General features: G+C 46.3%; 1 protein-coding gene and 1 pseudogene across 2 annotated transcripts in view; one reads left to right on the top strand and one right to left on the bottom strand.

The window, feature by feature from the left end:
* Positions 1-23,588, bottom strand: part of LOC148522636 (uncharacterized) — a 764,886-nt pseudogene that overhangs the window by 442,286 nt on the left and 299,012 nt on the right. The gene's annotated exons all lie outside the window — the stretch shown is intronic.
* Positions 1-23,588, top strand: part of LOC148522637 (uncharacterized) — a 233,626-nt gene that overhangs the window by 14,222 nt on the left and 195,816 nt on the right. Inside the window, exon 2 of the mRNA XM_088473994.1 lies at positions 10,585-10,676. The gene's annotated coding sequence lies outside the window, so the exon portion shown is untranslated. The remainder of the gene's footprint in view (positions 1-10,584; positions 10,677-23,588) is intronic.

Below are 23,588 nucleotides of genomic sequence, written 5' to 3'. Positions count from 1 at the left end.
GGCTGTGTTCCGGGGCTGGGTCCTGGATCAGTTTGGTTAGATACAGGTGGTCTCAGAAGAAGGCTGGGTCTGATGAAGTTCCTGTGCATGAAGGAACAAATAGTCAAGAGAATCCTACAAGAGGATCTTAGAGGGACAATAGGTACGTCGGCAACAGCCGGTAGATACTGGTCTCTCTATATAATGGAGGACAGCGGTAGCACAGAGCTACTTGGTGCGGCTGGGTAGCTGTAAGGTGATGGTGGTAGCACGGAAGCTACTTGGAGCGGATAGGGAGCCGTAAGGTGATGGTGGTAGCACGGAAGCTACTTGGAGCGGCTAGGTAGCCGTAAGGTGATGGTGGTAGCACGGAAGCTACTTGGAGTGGCTAGGGAGCCGTAAGGTGATGGTGGTAGCACGGAAGCTACTTGGAGCGGCTAGGGAGCCGTAAGGTGATGGTGGTAGCACGGAAGCTACTTGGAGTGGCTAGGGAGCCGTAAGGTGATGGTGGTAGCACGGAAGCTACTTGGAGCGGCTAGGGAGCCGTAAGGTGATGGTGGTAGCACGGAAGCTACTTGGAGCGGCTAGGGAGCCGTAAGGTGATGGTGGTAGCACGGAAGCTACTTGGAGCGGCTAGGGAGCGGTAAGGTGATGGTGGTAGCACGGAAGCTACTTGGAGTGGCTAGGGAGCCGTAAGGTGATGGTGGTAGCACGGAAGCTACTTGGAGCGGCTAGGGAGCCGTAAGCTGATGGTGGTAGCACGGAAGCTACTTGGATCGGCTAGGGAGCCGTAAGGTGATGGTGGTAGCACGGAAGCTACTTCGAGCGGCTAGGGAGCGGTAAGGTGATGGTGGTAGCACAGAAGCTACTTGGAGTGGCTAGGGAGCCGTAAGGTGATGGTGGTAGCACGGAAGCTACTTGGAGTGGCTAGGGAGCCGTAAGGTGATGGTGGTAGCACGGAAGCTACTTGGAGCAGCTAGGGAGCCGTAAGGTGATGGTGGTAGCATGGAAGCTACTTGGAGCAGCTAGGGAGCCGTAAGGTGATGGTGGTAGCACGGAAGCTGCTTGGAGCAGCTAGGGAGCCGTAAGGTGATGGTGGTAGCACGGAAGCTGGAGTGGCTAGGGAGCCGTAAGCTGATGGTGGTAGCACGGAAGCTGCTTGGAGCAGCTAGGGAGCCGTAAGGTGATGGTGGTAGCAAGGAAGCTGGAGCGGCTAGGGAGCCGTAAAGTGATGGCGGTAGCACGGAAGCTACTTGGAGCGGCCAGGGAGCCGTAAGGTGATGGTGGTAGCACAGAAGCTACTTGGAGCGGCTGAGAAGCCGTAAGGTGATAGCAGTAGTACGGAAGCTACTTGGAGTGACTGAGAAGCCGTAAGGTGATGGTGGCACGGAAGCTACTTGGAGTGGCTGAGAAGCCATAAGGTGATGGTGGTAGCACGAAAGCTGCTTGGAGTGGCTAGGGAGAGGTAAGGTGATGGTGGTAGCACGGAAGCTGGAGTGGCTAGGGTGCCATAAAGTGATGGTGGTAGCATGGAAGCTACTTGGAGCGGCAAGGGAGCCGTAAGGTGATGGTGGTAGCACAGAAGCTACTTGGAGCGGCTGAGAAGCTGTAAGGTGATGATGGTAGCACGGAAGCTACTTGGAGCGGCTAGGGAGCCATAAGGTGATGGTGGTAGCACGGAAGCTACTTGGAGTGGCTAGGGAGCCGTAAGGTTATGGTGGTAGCACGGAAGCTACTTAGAATGGCTAGGGAGCCGTAAGCTGATGGTGGTAGCACGGAAGCTACTTGGAGCGGCTAGGGAGCCGTAAGGTGATGATGGTAGCACGGAAGCTACTTGGAGCGGCTAGGGAGCCATAAGGTGATGGTGGTAGCACGGAAGCTACTTGGAGTGGCTAGGGAGCCATAAGGTGATTGTGGTAGCACGGAAGCTACTTGGAGCGGCTAGGGAGACGTAAGGTGATTGTGGTAGCACGGAAGCTACTTGGAGCGGCTAGGGAGCCGTAAGCTGATGGTGGTAGCACGGAAGCTGCTTGGAGCGACTAGGGAGCCATAAGGTGATGGTGGTAGCATGGAAGCTGGAGCGGCTAGGAAGCCGTAAAGTGATGGCGGTAGCACGGAAGCTGCTTGGAGCGGTTGGGAGCCGTAAGGTGATGGTGGTAGCACGGAAGCTACTTGGAGCGGCTGAGAAGCCGTAAGGTGATGGTTGTAGCACGGAAGCTACTTGGAGCGGCTGAGAAGCCATAAGGTGATGGTGGTAGCACGGAAGCTGCTTGGAGCGGCTAGGGAGCGGTAAGGTGATGGTGGTAGCACGGAAGCTGGAGTGGCTAGGGAGCCATAAAGTGATGGTGGTAGCATGGAAGCTACTTGGAGTGGCTAGGGAGCCGTAAGATGATGGTGGTAGCACAGAAGCTACTTGGAGCGGCTGAGAAGCCTTAAGGTGATGATGGTAGCATGGAAGCTACTTGGAGCGGCTAGGGAGCCATAAGGTTATGGTGGTAGCACGGAAGCTACTTGGAGTGACTAGGGAGCCGTAAGGTTATGGTAGTAGCACGGAAGCTACTTGCAATGGCTAGGGAGCCATAAGCTGATGGTGGTAGCACGGAAGCTACTTGGAGCGGCTAGGGAGCCGTAAGGTGATTGTGGTAGCACAAAAGCTACTTGGAGCGGCTAGGGAGCCATAAGGTGATGGTGGTAGCACGGAAGCTACTTGGAGCGGCTAGGGAGATGTAAGGTGATGGTGGTAGCACGGAAGCTACTTGGAGCGGCTAGGGAGCCGTAAGCTGATGGTGGTAGCACGGAAGCTGCTTGGAGCGGCTAGGGAGCCATAAGGTGATGGTGGTAGCATGGAAGCTGGAGCAGCTAGGGAGCCGTAAAGTGATGGCGGTAGCACGAAAGCTACTTTGAGCGGTTGGGAGCCATAAGGTGATGGTGGTAGCATGGAAGCTACTTGGAGTGGCTGAGAAGCTGTAAGGTGATGGTTGTAGCATGGAAGCTTCTTGGAGTGGCTGAGATGCCGTAAGGTGATGGTGGTAGCACGGAAGCTACTTGGAGTGGCTAGGGAGCCATAAGGTGATTGTGGTAGCACGGAAGCTACTTGGAGCGGCTAGGGAGACGTAAGGTGATTGTGGTAGCACGGAAGCTACTTGGAGCGGCTAGGGAGCCGTAAGCTGATGGTGGTAGCACGGAAGCTGCTTGGAGCGACTAGGGAGCCATAAGGTGATGGTGGTAGCATGGAAGCTGGAGCGGCTAGGAAGCCGTAAAGTGATGGCGGTAGCACGGAAGCTGCTTGGAGCGGTTGGGAGCCGTAAGGTGATGGTGGTAGCACGGAAGCTACTTGGAGCGGCTGAGAAGCCGTAAGGTGATGGTTGTAGCACGGAAGCTACTTGGAGCGGCTGAGAAGCCATAAGGTGATGGTGGTAGCACGGAAGCTGCTTGGAGCGGCTAGGGAGCGGTAAGGTGATGGTGGTAGCACGGAAGCTGGAGTGGCTAGGGAGCCATAAAGTGATGGTGGTAGCATGGAAGCTACTTGGAGTGGCTAGGGAGCCGTAAGATGATGGTGGTAGCACAGAAGCTACTTGGAGCGGCTGAGAAGCCTTAAGGTGATGATGGTAGCATGGAAGCTACTTGGAGCGGCTAGGGAGCCATAAGGTTATGGTGGTAGCACGGAAGCTACTTGGAGTGACTAGGGAGCCGTAAGGTTATGGTAGTAGCACGGAAGCTACTTGCAATGGCTAGGGAGCCATAAGCTGATGGTGGTAGCACGGAAGCTACTTGGAGCGGCTAGGGAGCCGTAAGGTGATTGTGGTAGCACAAAAGCTACTTGGAGCGGCTAGGGAGCCATAAGGTGATGGTGGTAGCACGGAAGCTACTTGGAGCGGCTAGGGAGATGTAAGGTGATGGTGGTAGCACGGAAGCTACTTGGAGCGGCTAGGGAGCCGTAAGCTGATGGTGGTAGCACGGAAGCTGCTTGGAGCGGCTAGGGAGCCATAAGGTGATGGTGGTAGCATGGAAGCTGGAGCAGCTAGGGAGCCGTAAAGTGATGGCGGTAGCACGAAAGCTACTTTGAGCGGTTGGGAGCCATAAGGTGATGGTGGTAGCATGGAAGCTACTTGGAGTGGCTGAGAAGCTGTAAGGTGATGGTTGTAGCATGGAAGCTTCTTGGAGTGGCTGAGATGCCGTAAGGTGATGGTGGTAGCACGGAAGCTACTTAGAGCAGCTAGGGAGCCGTAAGGTTATGTTGGTAGCACGGAAGCTACTTGGAGTGACTAGGGAGCCGTAAGCTGATGGTGGTAGCATGGAAGCTACTTGGAGCGCTAGGGAGCCGTAAGGTGATGGTGGTAGCACGGAAGCTACTTGGAATGGCTGAGAAGCCGTAAGGTGATGGTGATAGCATGGAAGCTACTTGGAGCAGCTGAGAAGCTGTAAGGTGATGGTTGTAGCACGGAAGCTACTTGGAGCGGCTAGGGAGCTGTAAGGTGATGGTGGCAGCATGGAAGCTATTTGGAGCAGCTGAGAAGTAGAAAAGCTCTGGGGAGTGCAGTGAGGAGGCTCACTTAGACTACCTAAGGAAACTAGTTGCACTGGCAACTAACTGCTGCAGCAGGAATCCTTTTATTTAGGCTGCTGAAGGCTGATTGATGGAGGCGGAGTCATGTGGGCAATCCACCATGGCCACGCCCATGGACCAGAGCGCTGCTGTCTATTCCCTAAGATGCCGGAGCCGGAGCAGACTGCAGGTGCTGGAGGTGGCCCGGACAGAGCCAGGTGACGAGGAAGGAGCCGCTGCCGCCCCATGTGAGCGCCGAGGATGCTGCAGGTGAGCACCCACAAAGGTTAGAAGCGGGGTCTGATTCTGTGGTCTCCATGGGGATTTGTGACACCTACACTGTGATCTGACTGATCTTGTCTGTAGCCCCTTCTCAGTCTCCCTACACTCAGTAATGGTGGTACTCCCATATCCTGGAGACACTATATTTGAGGCCTACACTGTGATCTGACTGATCTTGTCTGTAACCCCATCTCAGTCTCCCCACACTAAGTAATGGTGGTACTCAGGAGTGTAGTAACAGAGGAGTCTTCATCCGGGCCCCTCCTCTATAGATGGCAGCACAGAGAATAGACTACTGCACATGTGCATACAGCAGAGAATATGGCCGCCGTGACATGATTTCAGTGATTTCTGCAGCACTGCTGTTGCCGGACTAGAGCCAGATAAGTATTATAGAACATGGGTGGGTCTGCAATGTGTGCTCCCATTGATCCAGGGGCCCATATGCACCGCACACATTGCACTCATTATAAATATGCCACTGGTGGTGCTCCCATGTCCAGGTGAAGCTGTATTTAGGAGCTGGACTGTGTGGGAAGTGATCTGTGCAGAGCACAAGTGGGTGGGCTGGTGTCCCCATATTTTGCTGACTGTTCAGCTTTAACACTAATAATGGTCCTTCAAGACAGTCTAGGACAGTGGTTCCCAAACTGTGGGCCTGATTCTGACCCGGACGCTAAGAAGCGTTCGCTCGTAGCTGCCGATGGTTCACATTGTGCACATGCGTATGCATCGCAGTGTGCCTATGTGAGCCAGTCACTGCGATCGGGAGCGCTACCTTGAGTGATAGCCGTTTGTGGGTGGTAACAGGGGAAGGTGCTTATGAACGGGGGAGTGGTGGTGCGAATGCAGGAGTGTCTGGGCGTCATAATGGCATTTAAAGGGCGTGCATAATTAGCATTGTAGGCATCATTGTACACAGCACCTGGTTGTATTTCAGTCAGCACTGATCGCAGTGCTTGCGGCAGGGTAGGGTCTTCCTCAAGCGCTGCATGCAGCTCCAATGGCTCTCTATGTTACTGATTAATCATACACTTCTTGGAGATGGTGTGTGTTAAGAAAGGAAAGTGGGCATCTTTAGACACCTGCATTCGCTCACTGCCGTCGCTCTCTAAGACATAGAGGGCATCCTTACGCCACACAGTGCGATCGTGGAATTTGCATACCTGGCCCCTTTTGGCAGTGACCGATTGTGGCTTAGTGTCCGGGTCTGAATCAGGCCCTTGTGTGTGGTGGCACCCTGGGGTGTCTCAGAGCACTAGCAGGTGTACCTCGGGTTGGTGGTCTGGGACCAAATCAAATTATAGTGCTATAGGCAAAACCACTGCTTGTGGCTGCCAATCAAAAAATCTGTGTACAAACAGAAGCACAACTCTATCCACCACCCCATAACTGACCCTCAGTGCAGTCCCTGTTGTCACTGTGTTGAGGGGGATACTGAGTCTCTGAAGTGGGAGACTAGTAAGAGCCCCTGGTGCAGGAATGTGTTCTAGCAGAGCCGTAACTAGACTGTTGGTTCCTTGTGCCAGAGAGAGCATTGGTGCCCCCCCCCATTTTTTAAAGGGACATAAGGTAGTGCCCCTGAAAACGGGCCAAGGCCACATGGGGAAGAGCCAGGGAAGAGATAGGGGTACTCCTGGGGCAGCCAAGAGATGCTGGGGATAAAAGAAGAGGAAGCTACAAGTGAGAATGATAATAATAAGAAAAATGTACAGGCCCAAACAGCGCCCCCTGCCCTGCGGTGCCTTGTGTCATGGCACTGATCACACTACCCTAGTTACTGCCCTGTGTTCTAGTGTCTATTGGGGAGGAAGCAGATAGTCCTGTAATGTGCCACAGCTGAGCTGACTGCTATAAACAGTACCCAGTGGCAGACTGGGGCATTAAGGGCACACATGTGAAATGCAATGGTAGCGGCCCACTGAAAGGTGGTGGCACAAAGTTAAGGGCTATAGCCAGCCATAGAGAGAAGGAAAGAAGAATAACTGCTGTGGTTCTTCTTTCCCTCTGGCACAGAGAAAGTAGCCCTAGTGGAGTGATAACTTTAATTATCAATATTCATTATGTCCAGGACAATATTGCAGCCGTTACCTCGATGACAACCCCCAACCTCCTCCCCTCTCATATAGCAAAGAGTAAGTGTGGCTGGATGCTGTACTTAGGGTACCTCTGGGCTGCAAGCAAAAATGTACAAGCCCATTGTAAGCTCAGGCAGCGAGTTGCGGTGCTGGCATCGCTGTGGAAATGCCATTGCAAGGGCAACTTGCTCCCTCTATGTGTCTTTATTCTTTATCAGTAATAAGGATATAAATGTCAAGAAATCCAAGACAAAATACAAAATGGACATTTTGCCACCTGGACATGTTGAAGGATGGATGTCCATGAGTATATAAAGCAAGTCATACGCTCAAGCACAGGATCAAACAAGTTGTTAAAACTCTCATGCTCCCAGTCAGTGGCCGCAGGGGCAGTTCTGGCCCAGTAACTAGGCAGCGTCTCTGGCACCCACAGCAATGACCGACTTCTCTCATTGTGCCACGTCATCACAAGAGCAGTCCAGTGGAGACTCGGAAATCTGTGCTCTTTGCTCACTCTACCAGGGTAATAAGAGGTCTCCTGGACATTCCGTAAGGTTAGGCAAGTATGACATCCCCATGGTCACATGGTTAGGGGGTGTCATATGACCCCTGGGTCCCAGTAGGTTCAGGACAGTAGGAGAACGGAATAGCGTTTGGCGCAATTCTGTTGGTCGCAGGGTAGAGATGTAGTCGAAGTAAAGGCAAGATGTTTATTGCTCAATGGTCTTTAAAAAGACCCGTCCATCGGATTGAAGGGGAATAATCAGCAAGATGTTACAGCAATTCTTCTCCACAAAAGATTTTTAAAGATGTACACATACAGGGCTCACAGGCCCTCTTTTTATATAATTCTTACACAAAATATCACAGGGGGGTAAATCCGCCCTGTGTTCCTCTCAACCAATCATGCTTCCTCACATACAGTAATCTAATTTAACCACATATTACATTTCAAAGGAGGCACCCACTTTCCTCCTTTCTAATCTACCACCCAAACCTAAACACAAACTGATTTATCATACAGTATAACCGTCTCCTAAAATGTTGATATAACATTTCACAGGAAATAGTAAATGACATTCATCCTTCCCAATGGTAGTATCTATCAGTTTGGCATTTCCAACTGTGCCACAATCAGTGACATCCAAAAGGTGCTTCTTAAAAACAAATTGTCTTTTCAAAGGAAGTGCTGTAATTGAAGGGTTTAGCCATATGACACTGTTCACACCTTCACACAGAGGACCTCATTCAGAGTCGGTCGTTGCGGCCGCACGGTCGTACTGGAAAAGGGGCCGGATATTCAAATTATGCACTCGCATGTTGCGTCCCTAAGGTCGGATCGTTAGCTGGCCGACCAAGGGGAGGAAGCGGTCGGAACACCAAAAATACGCCCAACTTGTACGCATTACACGTCATCTCCGGCCATATAAGGATTAATCGCGAGCATCAGGAACCATCGGAACTGGTCGTAGAGCTTAAGGTTGACCATACCCTCTCTTAAGCTCTACAATCATGTCAGTGTTCAAACCTCCCATGTCACGTGTGCCATGACAGTACTTTGTTAATTATGCATTCCCATTAAACGCCGTTCGCATAATTTGGCACGCCTGCATTCGGATCTCCACTCCCCCGTTTTCAAGAACCTTCCCCTGTTACCACCCACAAACGCCTCAATCTGTCACTCAAACTACCGACCTGGCTGTGTTCAAGGAGAGAGAAATTTCTGATCATAGCGGCTAGTTTGCGCACACTCATTGCGAACTTTACGCATGCGCAGTTTAGCGAACATCAGTGGCGTACGACCATGCGGCCACAACGACCGACTCTGAATGAGGTCCAGAAACCTTCCAGCCAGGTCTAATCTGGAATGCACTTCAAAGAAAGCTTTGGTACACAAAGAGTTTGACCACTAGCATAGGTCAGGATAATTAACATATCACTTCCTATGTCAGGAGGGCAATCCCCATTACAATAATATGGGGGAGATGTATTAACGGTGATATCGCCGATGCGGTACATCCCCCTCGACTTCGCGTACATACCGCTGTTCATTACTGCGGTATGTACCAAGGATTTTGCAAAGGACAGCTCTCTCGTTGAACACCCAGAAGTCCTTCTGCGCATGCGCAGAAGGCTGCGGGCCGCAGGGGCTCATGGGAGGGATCCGATCGGATCCCTCCCAGCCCCGAGCGTCGCGTTAAGAAGCCCATAGGCTTCTATTGGGCAACGCCACCTGAAGGTGGCGTTACCTAGCGACGCGCTGCATTCTGCTGCTTAATACATACGGGGAATGCGGTAAAACCCCCGAAAACTGCATTTTCGGGGGTTTTAGCGCATTTTCGCCGTTAATACATCTCCCCCTTTACTCTTAAACCATATAGTGCATAGCCTATTAAATATACTTTGCTTCATGCTGCAGTGCATTACAGCAATACATATAGGGGGAGATGTATTAATAGCAAAAATGCGGTAAAACCCCCGAAAATGCAGTTTTCGGGGGTTTTACCGCATTCCCCATCTGTATTAAGCAGCAGAGTGTGCTGCATTCTGCTGCTTTGCACCGCTAGGTAACGCCACCTTCAGGTGGCGTTACCCAATAGAAGCCTATGGGCTTCTTAATGTGACGCTCAGGGTTGGGAGGGATCCGATCGGATCCCTCCCATGAGCCCCCGTGGCCCGTGGCAAGGACTTCTGGGTGTTCAACCTGGAAGTCCCTCTGTCCGGCAGCATCGCAAAGGCAGCTCTCATCGAGAGAGCTGGCCTTTGCGAAATCCTTGTTACATACCGTGGTAAAGAACCGCGGTATGTACGTGAATTCAAGGGGGATGTACCGCATCGGCGATGTCGCCGCTAATACATCTCCCTATTTTAATACAGTTTATTATAAACCATGTGCAGTGTGCTTTGAAACTGTGTCCTCACTGGGACTGTAACTGTTTCAGCGCTGGTTGCAGTGGCTCCCAGCGTGCAGCCACACTCTACCTACAATCCCCCAGTGCAGTGGGTCCAGGCCGCGGCATATAAAACATTAAAAGCACAATTATTAACACTCAACACCTAGCGCAGAGTACACATTTACAATGGGCGCCTGACGCCTTTTGTCCTTTTAAAAATGGCACCGCAGCACGGGGTTAACCCCTTCAGTGTTGCGGCCGCCATTATACATGTGGGGCCGGCCTCCGGCCACAATTTACTAAGAGGCACCTTGTGAAATCCTGAAATATAAAAAAGGCTTGTAATAGCTAAACATGGAGAGTATCACTTCTGAAAGCATTGCCCTTTAAAAAGTTTGCCTTAAACATGTTGGGAAGCTGTGACTTGCTTTGTAAATAATCCCACTAGTCTATTGAGTCACATAACTGCACTTGTCTCTATAGTACATAATAACATTGTTGCTGTACTGGATCCTCTCTGTTACACCGAGCTGCAGTAAGTGCGTTTTACGCCAAACATGTAAGAAAGATAAATAAACATAATATGTTTACCATAACATAAATCCATCAATTTAGCAGGAAGCACGTGTGTCTCGGTGCCTCCACCCAAGCAAATAGGATAGGACCACTTAGATTGAGGGCTACTATAGCTTGGATAAACCCTCATTATTCCCACAGTATACAATATAAACATATATTAATATAGAATAATATGCACAAGTTACACATAATAACAAAACTGTACACACTTTGTTTTATTTTGCAGGATAACTTTGTTGTCGGAATCACCGCACCTAACATCTTCTGGAAATTTGAAGCATTAAAACCACAAGATATCACCTTAATACTTCTATACAAGTAAGTATTCTACACACATTTATTTCCTTGTTTCACATCAGTTAGTTTAGTTCAGTGGTTCCCAAATTGGGTGCATTGGCACCCTGGGGTGCCACAGAGCACTTTCAGAGGTGCCATGGGTTGGTGGTCCAGGACCAATTTATTTATGGTCCATTTGACAGTCAAAACCAGTGCTGGTGGCAAACAGACATAAATTATATGAGGACAAACAGAAGCAAACCCTGCCCAACATCACCACATACCTGACCCTTAGGAAGACCGGTGAGCACAGCCCTGCCCAACATCACCACATACCTGACCTAAGGATGACCGGTGAGCACAGCCCTGCCCACCATCACCACACACCTGACCCTAAGGATGACCGGTGAGCACAGCCCTGCCCACCATCACCATGCCTGACCCTAAGGATGACTGGTGAGCACAGCCCTGCCCACCATCACCACATACCTGACCTAAGGATGACCGGTGAGCACAGCCCTGCCCACCATCACCACATACCTGACCTAAGGATGACCGATGAGCACAGCCCTGCCCACCATCACCACACACCTGACCTAAGGATATCAGGTGAGCACAGCCCTGCCCACCATCACCACATACCTGACCTAAGGATGACCGGTGAGCACAGCCATGCCCACCATCACCACATACCTGACCTAAGGTTTTTAAGGTGAGCACAGCCCTGCCCACCATCACCACATACCTGACCTAAAGATGACAGGTAAGCACAGCCCTGCCCACCATCATCACATACCTGACCCTAAGGATGACCGGTGAGCACAGCCCTGCCCACCATCACCACATACCTGACCTAAGGATGACAGGTAATCACAGCCCTGCCCACCATCACCACATACCTGACCTAAGGAAGACAGGTAAGCACAGCTATGCCCACCATCACCACATACCTGACCTAAAGATGACAGGTAAGCACAGCCCTGCCCACCATCACCACATACCTGACCTAAGGATGACAGGTAAGCACAGCTATGCCCACCATCACCACATACCTAACCCTAAGGATGACAGGTGAGCACAGTCCTGCCCACCATCACCACATACCTGACCTAAGGATGACCGGTGAGCACAGCCCTGCCCACCATCACCACATACCTGACCTAAGGATGACCGGTGAGCACAGCCCTGCCCACCATCACCACATACCTGACCTAAGGATGACCGGTGAGCACAGCCCTGCCCACCATCACCACATACCTGACCTAAGGATGACCGGTGAGCACAGCCCTGCCCACCATCACCACATACCTGACCTAAGGATGACCGGTGAGCACAGCCCTGCCCACCATCACCACATACCCGACCTAAGGATGACCGGTGAGCACAGCCCTGCCCACCATCACCACATACCTGACCCTAAGGATGACTGGTGAGCACAATGTACTGGATGTAATAATTATTGCTGAATTTCTTACTGTCTATGGATGCAGGGAAAACAATGCTGACATTGTACTGCACCACGATTCACGGAAGTTTGGGAACCACTGAATTAGATAACATTAATGTTAATGCTACAAAACTTTGGGTAAGATAAAGGTTACTGTACCTATATACTAAGCAATGCAGCATTAACAACTACCCCCTTCAACAAGCAATTATATCTCTTTAATGTAAAGTCTATGGGCCTGATTCAGCAGTGTAGGCAATTGCAATTATTTACACAGATTGAGTGATTGTTAGCCACTGCGCATGCGTATGGACCGCGATTACGGACAGAGCGAGCGTTTGAACACCATTGCATAGACATGCATAAATTAGCCACAGCGACTGCATATGCAGCTTGAGAGCCCACTGCGAGCGAAGAGACTTGTAGGGCCAAATGTAATAGGGTGAGAGTTTAGAAAATGTGAGAGTTTAGCAGTAACCTCTCACATTGGTTGAGTTTTATCTTCAAAATGGGAAAACATCTGAATGAGATTTTAAATCGTGAGAGTTTTTTAAGTCTAAAAAAACATGCAAGTTCGCTCTGTTACTTTGTTTTTGGACTCTTATTACATTGGCAAAGTTTAAAAAGTGTCAGAAACTCTCACTTTTCAAAACTCTCACCCTATTACATTTGGCCTGTAGTGTCTGTGGCAGGTCAGACCCACTGTAAATGCTGCGTGACTGGCCGATGTGCCATAGGCGACAGGTGGAAAAGCGTTGCAAACACATACAATTCAACCTCTATAATGAAGTGGTAACGTAACCCCCTTTACTCTCTAAAAGAGGACACTAAGGGCCTGATTCAGAGCCACTCGTAAGCGGCAGCTCGTTCGCTCTGAGCGATGTTTGCCCAACTGCGCATGCGTACGGATCGTTATACGCATGCGCGAACCAGTCAGTGCGGCCGAAATTCATGTGCTCGCAAAATAGCGAATGCCTGCTAATTTGAGTGACAGAAAGAGGCGTATGTGGGTGGTAACAGGGGAAGGTGCTTGAAAACGGGGAGTGGAGATCCGATCGCAGGCGTGCTTAAAGGTCAAAACGGGCATTTTATGGGTGTGCATATTTAAAACAGCAGCGTCATTGACCACGTCACTGGGTTATTTTATAGCCAGAACTGCTCGCAAAATTGTGGTAGCAAAAACCAACCACAAGAATAGCGAGCAGTTCATACGCTGGTCGATGTACTCGATTAATCTAATAAATAGCGGACATGACATAGGATGCGAGCGGCATGGGGGCGTAGTTTCCCAAAAAACGACCGCAAGTTTTGTACGCTCGTTCAGACCTAGAGGCGTGAACAGACCGCAAACAGCGAACGGTTCATTTGAATAGCCACCCCTATTTTCTGGACGAGCGAGCGCTAATTGCGTCCGGCTCTGAATCAGGCCCTAGGATACTCTCTCCCATTTCACTAGGTGGTGTAATGTACACACCTATATCCTTCCACTAAGTGGTACATATAATGTTATCAGTGCTTCCTCCCAAGTATCAGTATTAAGGTGCATACACACGTAATGATTTTGTGAACGATATAACTATAAGACGTCGTTATCGTTCAATCGTTCAAAAACTCGTTCAGTTCCTGAGTTATAACAATGAATGAAACTCGTTCAAGCGCGCTCCTGTTTCTAGTTTGTAGTTCATTTCAGACTGACCAACATAACGATTTTCATTAAGGAAAGGAACATTTTTCGTTCATCGTTGTAAAAATTGTTCATTACACTTCAAAAAATTGTTCACTTTTCAAGGGAAAATCTGACTGATAATCATTTGCTACTAATATAGTTATGTGTGTGTGCACCTTCAGTCAGGATGAGCCTACTAGGGAAAATGCCTGTTAAGTTATTAGTTATTTTGTGTCTCTACCTAGGCTTACTTATAAAGTTATACAATGTTTTGGGCTAGCCTAGGTAAGCCCAATAATCTTTTTGTCATGGTGTTAGTAATATAATGAGTGTATAACTTTACTTATAACCATATAATAAATACACAGGTAACAAAGGTAAACCTGATCTTCTGTACTCCATAGATTACTGATTACTCCGATACTCCTCCGGACAAGTGACACACTCAAATACAGTTTGACAAGGGTATATTTATGAGAAATAAATTGAGAGACAATAAGCATAGTACAATATAACCTCTAAATGCATCACTTTATACATATGAGGCATAAGTTCCACTGACAACTTGCACATATAACTATATGTTTGTAGAGTCCTCAAGTTAGCACAGGTCATGCTCCAGTAGGCTAGTGAATGTTCCATTAAGGAAAGGAGTCTGGTCTTTTAACTTACATCCTATAAACAACTGTTCCTTTGCACAAACATATTTAGCAGGTATGCTATTGGGATACAATGTGGTATAATGTTCCTGGCCAGGGCCGGATTAAGGTCTGTGGGGGCCCCTGTGCAACAAACTTGTGGGGGCCCCTTATGCAATGTCCCCAGTAGCAGTGCCCCTTATGCAGTGCCCCCAGTAATTGTCCCCCCTATGCAGTGCCCACTGTAGTAATGCCCCTTATGCAGTGCCCCTTATATAATGCTCCCAGTAGTGCTCCCCCTATACAGTGCACCAAGTAGTGTTCCTTATATAGTGCCCCCAGACCCAGTAGTGGTCCCTATATGCAGTGCCCCCAGAAGTGGTCCCCCTATGCAGTGCCCCTTATATAATGCCCCCAGTAGTGGTCCCCCTATACAGTGCCCCCAGACAAAGTAGTGGTCCCCCCTATGCAGTGCCCCCAGTAATGGTGCCCCCTATGCAGTTTCAACTGTAGTAATGCCCCTTATGCAGTGCCCCTTATATAGTGCCCCCAGACCCAGTAGTGGTCCCCCCTATTGCCCCCAGTAGTAGCCCCCCTATGCATTGCCCCCAGTAGTAGTCCCTCCTATACAGTGGGGCCAGCAGTTGTCCCCCCCTACACAGTGGGCCAGTAGTTGTCCCCACTATGCATTGACCGCAGCAAAGTCAGAGTTTGAAGCCGTAGGCTGTGGTACATCTCCCCTAGTTTCCAATAAATCAACTGAACCTGCTCATCCCCACTATCACTTGCAACATTTAATTTACTGTTGCAGAAAATATCCATTTTAATTGTTTCATTTAAGAGTTGTTAAGCCGTGTCTCTACGGAATGAGAAGTATTACAGGCAGCCCAGTATCTTCCCTGAGATTGTGAAATAGCTCCGATCACAGCGTAGCTTCCCCAGTGACAGGTAATTGATTTATTATTATTGCATCTGAGACAGAGCTGTTTATTCTGCTTCTTGCCATAGAAACTATGAGGTATATATACTAAAACGCAGGTTATTTGAACTGGAGATGTTGCCCATAGCAACCAATCAGATTCTACTTAAAATGTATCTAGCACCTTCTAGAAGATAATAGATAGAATTTGATTGGTTGCTATGGGCAACATGTCCACTTCTAAAAAACCTGCATCTTAACCTTGGGATCACATGCTGCACACCAAGTCGCCGATCCATGGCTAATATAGCGGTATCAGTGCGGCTATAAGGACGGACCACGCTGCCGGATATTGGTCACATCATCAAAAATACCGGCACGGTGTATTGCACACTGCAACAAGCCCCCGGGTCGCGGCTCTACAAGTGCGGCTATTCACAGCAGAGCTGTCGTAGAGACAGACCATGAAGCTGATGTAGATGAGAACATATTTGTTACAGCAAAACGATCTGCCATCTTACGGTTGGTGAATTGATCTGTGTATTAATTACGTCTTAATTACATATATTGCAATACTTGTTGGAACACCTCCAGTATTCAGTGAGTGAAAACTCATTACATATCTATGTTACTACGAGTACTGGCAGTAGTGGACCCCAGTTACTGTACATTTTTACAATATAATACTAGTAATATTATCACTTCATTATAGTGGTTGAGTTGTATGTGTTTGCAGCGCTTTTCCACCTATCTCCTATTGTATATCCAGTTTTTTGGAGAGTTGTGGCAGCACTCTCAGGTGGTGTGCAGCAGCCTTCACAGTTTGTGCTTCCTTGGCGCCGGGTATTTTTTGTTGGTGACTGGCCAATATGCCTCGATAGTACCTATGTTTATGCAGGTAAGTGACGTTGTATGCATGTGAGAAGGCAGAAAGGGGCGTCTTTATGATGGATGTGCTTTGGCAGGCATTAGCATATTTTAGCAGCTGCGTTCCTTGCAAAATTGCAGCTGCGATCGCATTACCTATCCTTATTGAATCAGGCCCTATATTAGGATACGGTGGTGCACATTTTGTCTGCATCCTATTCTCAAGCCCGGACTCGCTAAGTTTTAGACTGTGTGATAATGGCATGTCAAACTCAAAATACCAACCGGCCCGAATATTCAAGGTCTAAGGGGCATATTCAATTCTAATCGTCGCGCTGGTGGTAATTCAATAAGCGGGGATTCCACGCGCGGGTGTCCACGAGACCCCGCGCGCGAATCCTCGCTGATGGGCTTTACCTCGCACCTCATGTAGGTGCGAGGTAACAGCTGCACGAAGCCACCCTTCTCGGCCTCGCGCACGTCGGAAAAACACACTGTTTCCGCACTTCTCGCGGAAACAGTGTGTTCCCGCGAGAGAGGGCTCATTTACCGGCACGGGGAACAAGCTATTTTATTGAATAGCTTAACCCCGCGCCACGGGACATGCGAGCCTCAATTACTCGCGGGAGAAGTCCCGCGGGTAATTGAATATGCCCCTAAAAGTGTGTGGGCTGCAACAAAACAAAGTCTTATATGCAATTTTGAAAGGCTTATTATTAAAAAAAACCAATGCAGTGCCCCCTATAGTAGTGCCCCTTATGCAATTCCACCCTGTGTTAGAGCCCCTTATGCCCTGTTTAGGGCGTGCACTGTGTGAACAGCGATCTGTGTGTAGCTGCATCTGTGTGTAGCCACATCTTGGTCTCCCCACACTTGGTAAATGATGGTACTCCCATATCTAGGAGGTGCTGTATTTAGGGCCTGCACTATGTGATCAGTGATCTGTGTGTAGCCTCATCTCTGTCTCCTCATGCTCTGTAAACTGTGGTACTCCCATGTCCTACAGATTCTGTATTAAGCAGTAGATTGTAAGCTCTTCTACAGTATCTACTGCTCTGTGTCTGTATGTTGGGTACTGTGTGTCAGTCTCCCCCTATTTTGCTGACTTTTCTGCCTTAACACTAATAATGGTCCCTTGTTAGACACTAGAGGATAACCCTTATTTCTGTAGAGCCCATAGGGGTCAGTGTGCTCTGCGGGGGTAACTGAGTCTCTGAAGTGGGAGATGAGTAGAGACCCTGGTGCAGGAATGTGTGCTAGTGTATAGGGGGAGGAAGTGGAGGGTCCTGTAATGTGTCACAGCTGTGCTGACTACTATAAACAGACACCAGTAGCAGCACCAGATGTATGGGTAACAGATGGAGCCACAGATATCAGCAAGTGGGGAGGGGGCACTGCCTGCCAAATTACCCTTAATGAGCTTTGGAAGAGTCAGTGAATTGCAGGTAACCAGTGAACATGTAAAGAGACCTGTGGTTATATAGTAAATAACACATTGATAGCAGCTCTACAAAAGGCAAAAGCAAATAAAATAGATCTACTTGAGCTAATATTTAAAATACATTTATTAGTGTGACCTCAATTATATAAATGATATATAAAAATCCAATAAAAATATACATAATGTAAATTACTGGTACCAGACTCGATACTATGGGATTTATTAACAAAAAAATAGCTTTAGCAATTAAATTAGCATAAAACCGAGGGAAAAAAAGTGCCATAGATAATTCCAGTGTAACCCTGGTTATGGGTTAAAAGAAGAACTGTACTCATAAATGTATGCAATATTCATAAATGTAACATTTGTGAGGTAAAACTATGTATATAGATGTATGTAATGCATAAAATGTATACATGAGTAATGCATTGTGCAAACCTTATTATGGGCTCTAAATGAGGTAAAAAAATCTGCACTGTAGAAGTAGGGGAGGAGTGATCTGGCTGGAAGTGATTTGGTTCCTGTCAAAAAAAGAGGGGCCAGTTGGAGAGAGGTATATAACAGCTGTCAGGAGCAGCTAACAGTCTGGAGTTCCCTTCCTTGGGTGCTCAATCCCATGTCCTGTCAAGCACAGGGGGGAGGACCCTAGGGATGGCCGTCGGTGGTGTTACAATCGATGGCAAAATAGCAAGTAGCTATCGATGGCTACAAACTATTCAATGGATTACCATCGCTGGTATCACCAACTGATGGTCATCCCTGTTTTTTTTAATGAATGGCCAATGGGTCAATCAGAACGTGGGGGCAGGGCTTCTAGGATGCCTGGAGCAGAGCTATGCTCTGAGTCCCGACACCTTGAAAAAAAATATAATTAAAAAAAAAAAAACATTTGGTTATGATTAAACATCGATGGGGGAGAACTATCTGGTTCTACCCCCATTGATTTCAAAAGCATTTGACATCGGTCATAAACCATCGATGATTCTGAATCAGTGATGGTCGATGTCCATCCCTAGTGGAGCCAGAGAGGAAGCCTGTCGCAGCAGGAGCTGTGAGCGTAAGTCTTTGTAAAAAAACGGGGAAAAGTTTTCTCCAGTGTTTAGCTGGCGAAAAAGAGTGCAGAATTTGGGTTTAGGGATGCAGACTTAAAAAAAATAGCCTGCGCCCCTGGGAGTATCCCCTAAAAATAATCTGTGTCAAAAAAATTAAAAAAATCTTAAGGACCCCCCCCAAAAGACAGACATAACCGGAGCCCGATATGCCTGTATTCTCACTGCGCATGTGCTGGCTTCCCTGCTCTGTCCGGCTTGCAGTACAGATTACGCCATCATCAGATGGCAGGTCGGTACCACAGGAGAGGAACGGAGACCTGAGCTTTCTGTTCCTTTATGAATTGCTCTCACCATACAAAAGTATGGAGCGGGGGTGTTGCTGGACAAGGAATACCCTTCTCCACAGTAACCCCCCTATATGAAATTACGAAAACAGTGAAAAGACCTGTTTTCAACTAAACAGGACTTTTCACTGCTTTATGAACAGACCCCAAATACTGTTATGGGTATATTTATTAAAGTGAGAGTTTTTAGAAGTGAAGATGTTGCCTATAGCAACAAATCAGATTCTACTTAACATTCAACTGGTACCTTCTAGAAGATAGCTAGAATCTGATTGGTTGCTATGGGCAGCCTCTACACTTCTAAAAAACTCTTACTTTAGTAAATGTACCCCTTAGTGTCTGAGCTCTAGTGGATACAGTATTACTAAAGAAAGGACAGTATCATATTGCAGCTTATCCAACATTTGTAGTGGAGTGAAGAGGAGAAATACATATTTAATGGGTACAAATCATCTCTCTAGTGGAGCAGGACAAAGAAATCTAAGCTAAGGATTTGTGTTCTTCTCTATTCAGCATATTCAGCAATAGACTCTACAGATAGCACTTTAGAAGTACTGATAACCACCTTATCAGTAGGAGCCATAGTCAACTAAGCCAATTCAAAGACTTTTACAATTGATCAGATATAAGAGCCCCAGCATGCACCAATGTACGTCAATGTTTATAAGGGACCAATAATACCTGGGTGTTACAGGGTTAATTGTTTTGCCATATTATACTTATTTTGTTGTACGGTATGCAGAAGTATATGTATAGAAGGTATATTGATATATACTAGGTTGTGGGGCATATTGTGTTTTACAGATAATTATTTATTTATTCCAATTAAGAAACATAATAAATAAATAAACAGCCAAATGGGTATGACGAAATGGGTATGACGAAATATTTTATTTATATAATTTAATCAAACCAATTGGAATAATTTAAAAAATATAGTAAAAGAAATTAGAAATATTATTATAAACACATAGAAAAGTTTGTTTGTGTAATACAAACTTAACTGTTTCAGTCTTAGATAAATAATTAATATTGGTAATGAAGGAGTACATTTGCTAAAGTAAGTAAACTCTGTTTGGTTGCTATGGGCAACATCTCCACTTCTAAAAACCCGCACTTTAGTATAAATACCCCAAAGTCTCTGAAGAAGTAGCAACACATTAGATGCTATGTTAACAGATGCATGTTCCGGCTTCTGTAGTGAAATGGCTGTATTCCTCAGCTCTACCCTTGGTGGGGGAGCTCTGGCTTAATGGCAGTGGTAAATCTAATTCGATAGGAACTGGGAGCTCTGGCAGGTGAAAGCACCGTACAATATGGCTCTAACACATTCTCACTTATAGAACCAGAAAATCGTCAGTGAGGGCTAAAACCATTGCCGGGGGAGGAAGGTATCCAGGGCTTCGGGTCTTGTCCACAATGACAGTCCTGTGTGGTAAACACTTTAGCAATAATGGACTGGATAAATATCTGCACTTGTGTTAGTGAAGCGGATTGCACAAGCTCCCTTGTATGGGAGCTATACCACGGAGCAGTGCCAAATTGTATGGTAGTTCCATCGGCTTGGGGAAGGCTGCAGAGAAGGACTGCAATATATAACTGAGCTCCAATTATTATTATTATCCTTTGTTTATATGGCGCCACAAGGGCTCTGCAGCGCCTTACATAGTACATATACACAGTACATAAACATAGTACATAAACACAGTACATAAACATAGTACATAAACATAGTACATAAACACAGTACATAAACATAGTACATAAACATAGTACACATAGAACATAGTACACATAGAACATAAACACAGTACATAAACACAGTACATAAACACAGTACATAAACATAGTACACAAACATAGTACATAAACACAGTACATAAACAGTACATAAACATAGTACATAAACATAGTACACAAACACAGTACATAAACATAGTACACAAACATAGTACACAAACACAGTACATAAACACAGTACATAAACATAGTACACAAACATAGTACATAAACACAGTACATAAACATAGTACATAAACATAGTAAACATAGTACATAAACACAGTACATAAACATAGTACATAAACATAGTACATAAACATAGTAAACATAGTACATAAACATAGTACATAAACACAGTACATAAACATAGTACATAAACATAGTACATAAACATAGTAAACATAGTACATAAACATAGTACATAAACATAGTACATAAACACAGTACATAAACATAGTACATAAACACAGTACATAAACATAGTACATAAACATAGTAAACATAGTACATAAACACAGTACATAAACATAGTACATAAACACAGTACATAAACACAGTACATAAACATAGTACACAAACATAGTACATAAACACAGTACATAAACAGTACATAAACAGTTGAGCAGAACAAGAAAACAGTGTCCTACAGTTTAAGACAATGCAAGACAAGTACATGTTATATAAACACTGCTGCAACAGTAGCAGGATGGCAAAAGTCACGGGTTAGGTGCTTTTGAGTATAGAGCAGATAATATAAGTAAAGAAAGGATAAGCACAAGAGGAAAGAGGGCCCTGCTCGTGAGAGCTTACATTCTAGACGGGATGGGCAAACAGACAGGGGTGACACAGATGGGGTAGACAGTGAGCTTGGGACAGAGGGTTAGGATGACAGATGGGTGGATTCCTATTTTACAGTAGGTGTGGAAGTCATTTGCATTAAGATTTACGCCACTGACATTCTACTTTAAGAGGCAGTTTTTGTAGGTGTCTGTGGAGAGCCATGGCTGTTATATCAGTTTACGTGAAGTCTGACGGGTAACTGAAGCCACTTCATGTAGGGCTATTTAGAGAGTTTGGTTAACGTGTGAACCAGCAGTCTCAGTTAAATGTAGAAATTGGTGAAAGTAGTTATTGTAAAGAGATGTTCAGATGTAAAATAATAAGTTGTGATCAAGTGTGAATTCTATAAGGCACATTTATTGATTTGGAGGGTGATGGGAGACATGTGAGGTTTGCAGGATATTTATTCCATAGTAAATCCGCTGTATGTGTGTGGGGCCTGGATTTGGTGATATGTCACCAGATAATAAAAGCAGAAGTATAGAGAAGTACATATAGTTGTAGGTGTGTAAAAGTTTTTATAGTGACACGATGAGGCTGTAATAGTCAATTTTTGATGAAAAGAAATCTCATTAGTTTTTAGAGTAGGTGAGTGACTCCATATGGCTGCAATGTGCCCAGAGAGGTGAGATGCAGGGAGAGGTGAGATGCAGGGAGAGGTGAGATGCAGGGAGAGTTAAGGATTTTATATCCTTCGAGAAAATACAAAGGAGGGTGTTGATAAAAAGAAATGTGTAGTACATGGTGAGTTTTAGGTTTGTTATTTTTAGACAAATTTTAAAGCAATTAGTTTCTTAATCTGAAATTACCTTAGATGTTGGTCAATGTTTGTTCACCTGTTTGATTAACTGTTATGTTAGCGCACTTTGTGATTTAACACTTGGTGCATTTAACCCCAGCTGCCCCTATACTGAATATAAAGGAGTGGTATCCTTGATTAAGACAGGCTACATCTGACTCAATTGGTCTGCTGATCAAAGGAGATAACTTGCTCTGAGTTGCAGCAAAAACCAGGCCAGATATATACCATAAACTATGCTTCACTGACCAATACAGACTATACAGGAAAAAAAAAAAATCTATGCAAGAGAGACAGTCACATACATTTAAATCCGCACATGATTGCATGAAGTTCTATGCAGTGGAGCATTTGAAATGGCCCAATTTGTTTTAGGATCTTCTGTATGGATCTCTCACAGTTAGCCATTCTGGTTGCTTCCTCTTTTCCATGCCACAGCAGAGAGGCAGGTAGTCCCCAAGCCCAAACACAATAATTAACACAATTAACAAAATAATGTTGACTTTATTTAGCTGGAACTCTTCTGGTACTGTATATATGATGGCACCTATAAAGCAACATTATGCATATACATCTAAAATATCAGCACACTGACAAGCATTAGAAGTCATTAAAGTAAAAAAAAAAAAAATTAAATGTAGACTACAGTATCTCTAAAATATAATCTATACTCCTTTTTACTTGATAATACATACACTTTTACATATTGCAATATCTAAGTTAACAGATACATTTTACTTATATTATTGGCACATACAGTAACTCCCTATTACCACCGGTGTCGATTGCCCAAAAATCGTGACTTAATTGTCTTAAAACAAATTCTGGATGAAGAGTGGTAAAATTGTGGTTTATAATACCCCTTTCAGATATACAACCCGGGAAATTTCCTGCTCAGACCCGGGAATTTCTCCTGTGCAAATTCCCGGGTATTTGGTTCAGACCCCCCTTTCACACTACAGTGTCTACCCGGGAAATTCCCAGGTAGACCCCTTTCAGACAAGAGCAGGGTTTTTCTGCTTACCTGCATCTTCTCTGCCGTCTGCTCCTCCTAGCCTATCCGCTCTCTGGCTGATGATGATGATGTCATCATTCAGCTGCCGGAAGCCGGCCAAACATAATGCAGATTTATTTTTTTTTATTATAATTTTTAAAAAAT

Source organism: Taudactylus pleione, unplaced genomic scaffold (assembly GCF_031769625.1).
Source record: "Taudactylus pleione unplaced genomic scaffold, aTauple2 ptg000145l, whole genome shotgun sequence".
In the NCBI taxonomy this organism is placed as follows: domain Eukaryota; kingdom Metazoa; phylum Chordata; class Amphibia; order Anura; family Myobatrachidae; genus Taudactylus; species Taudactylus pleione.
This window is presented reverse-complemented; position numbering and strand designations above follow the sequence as displayed.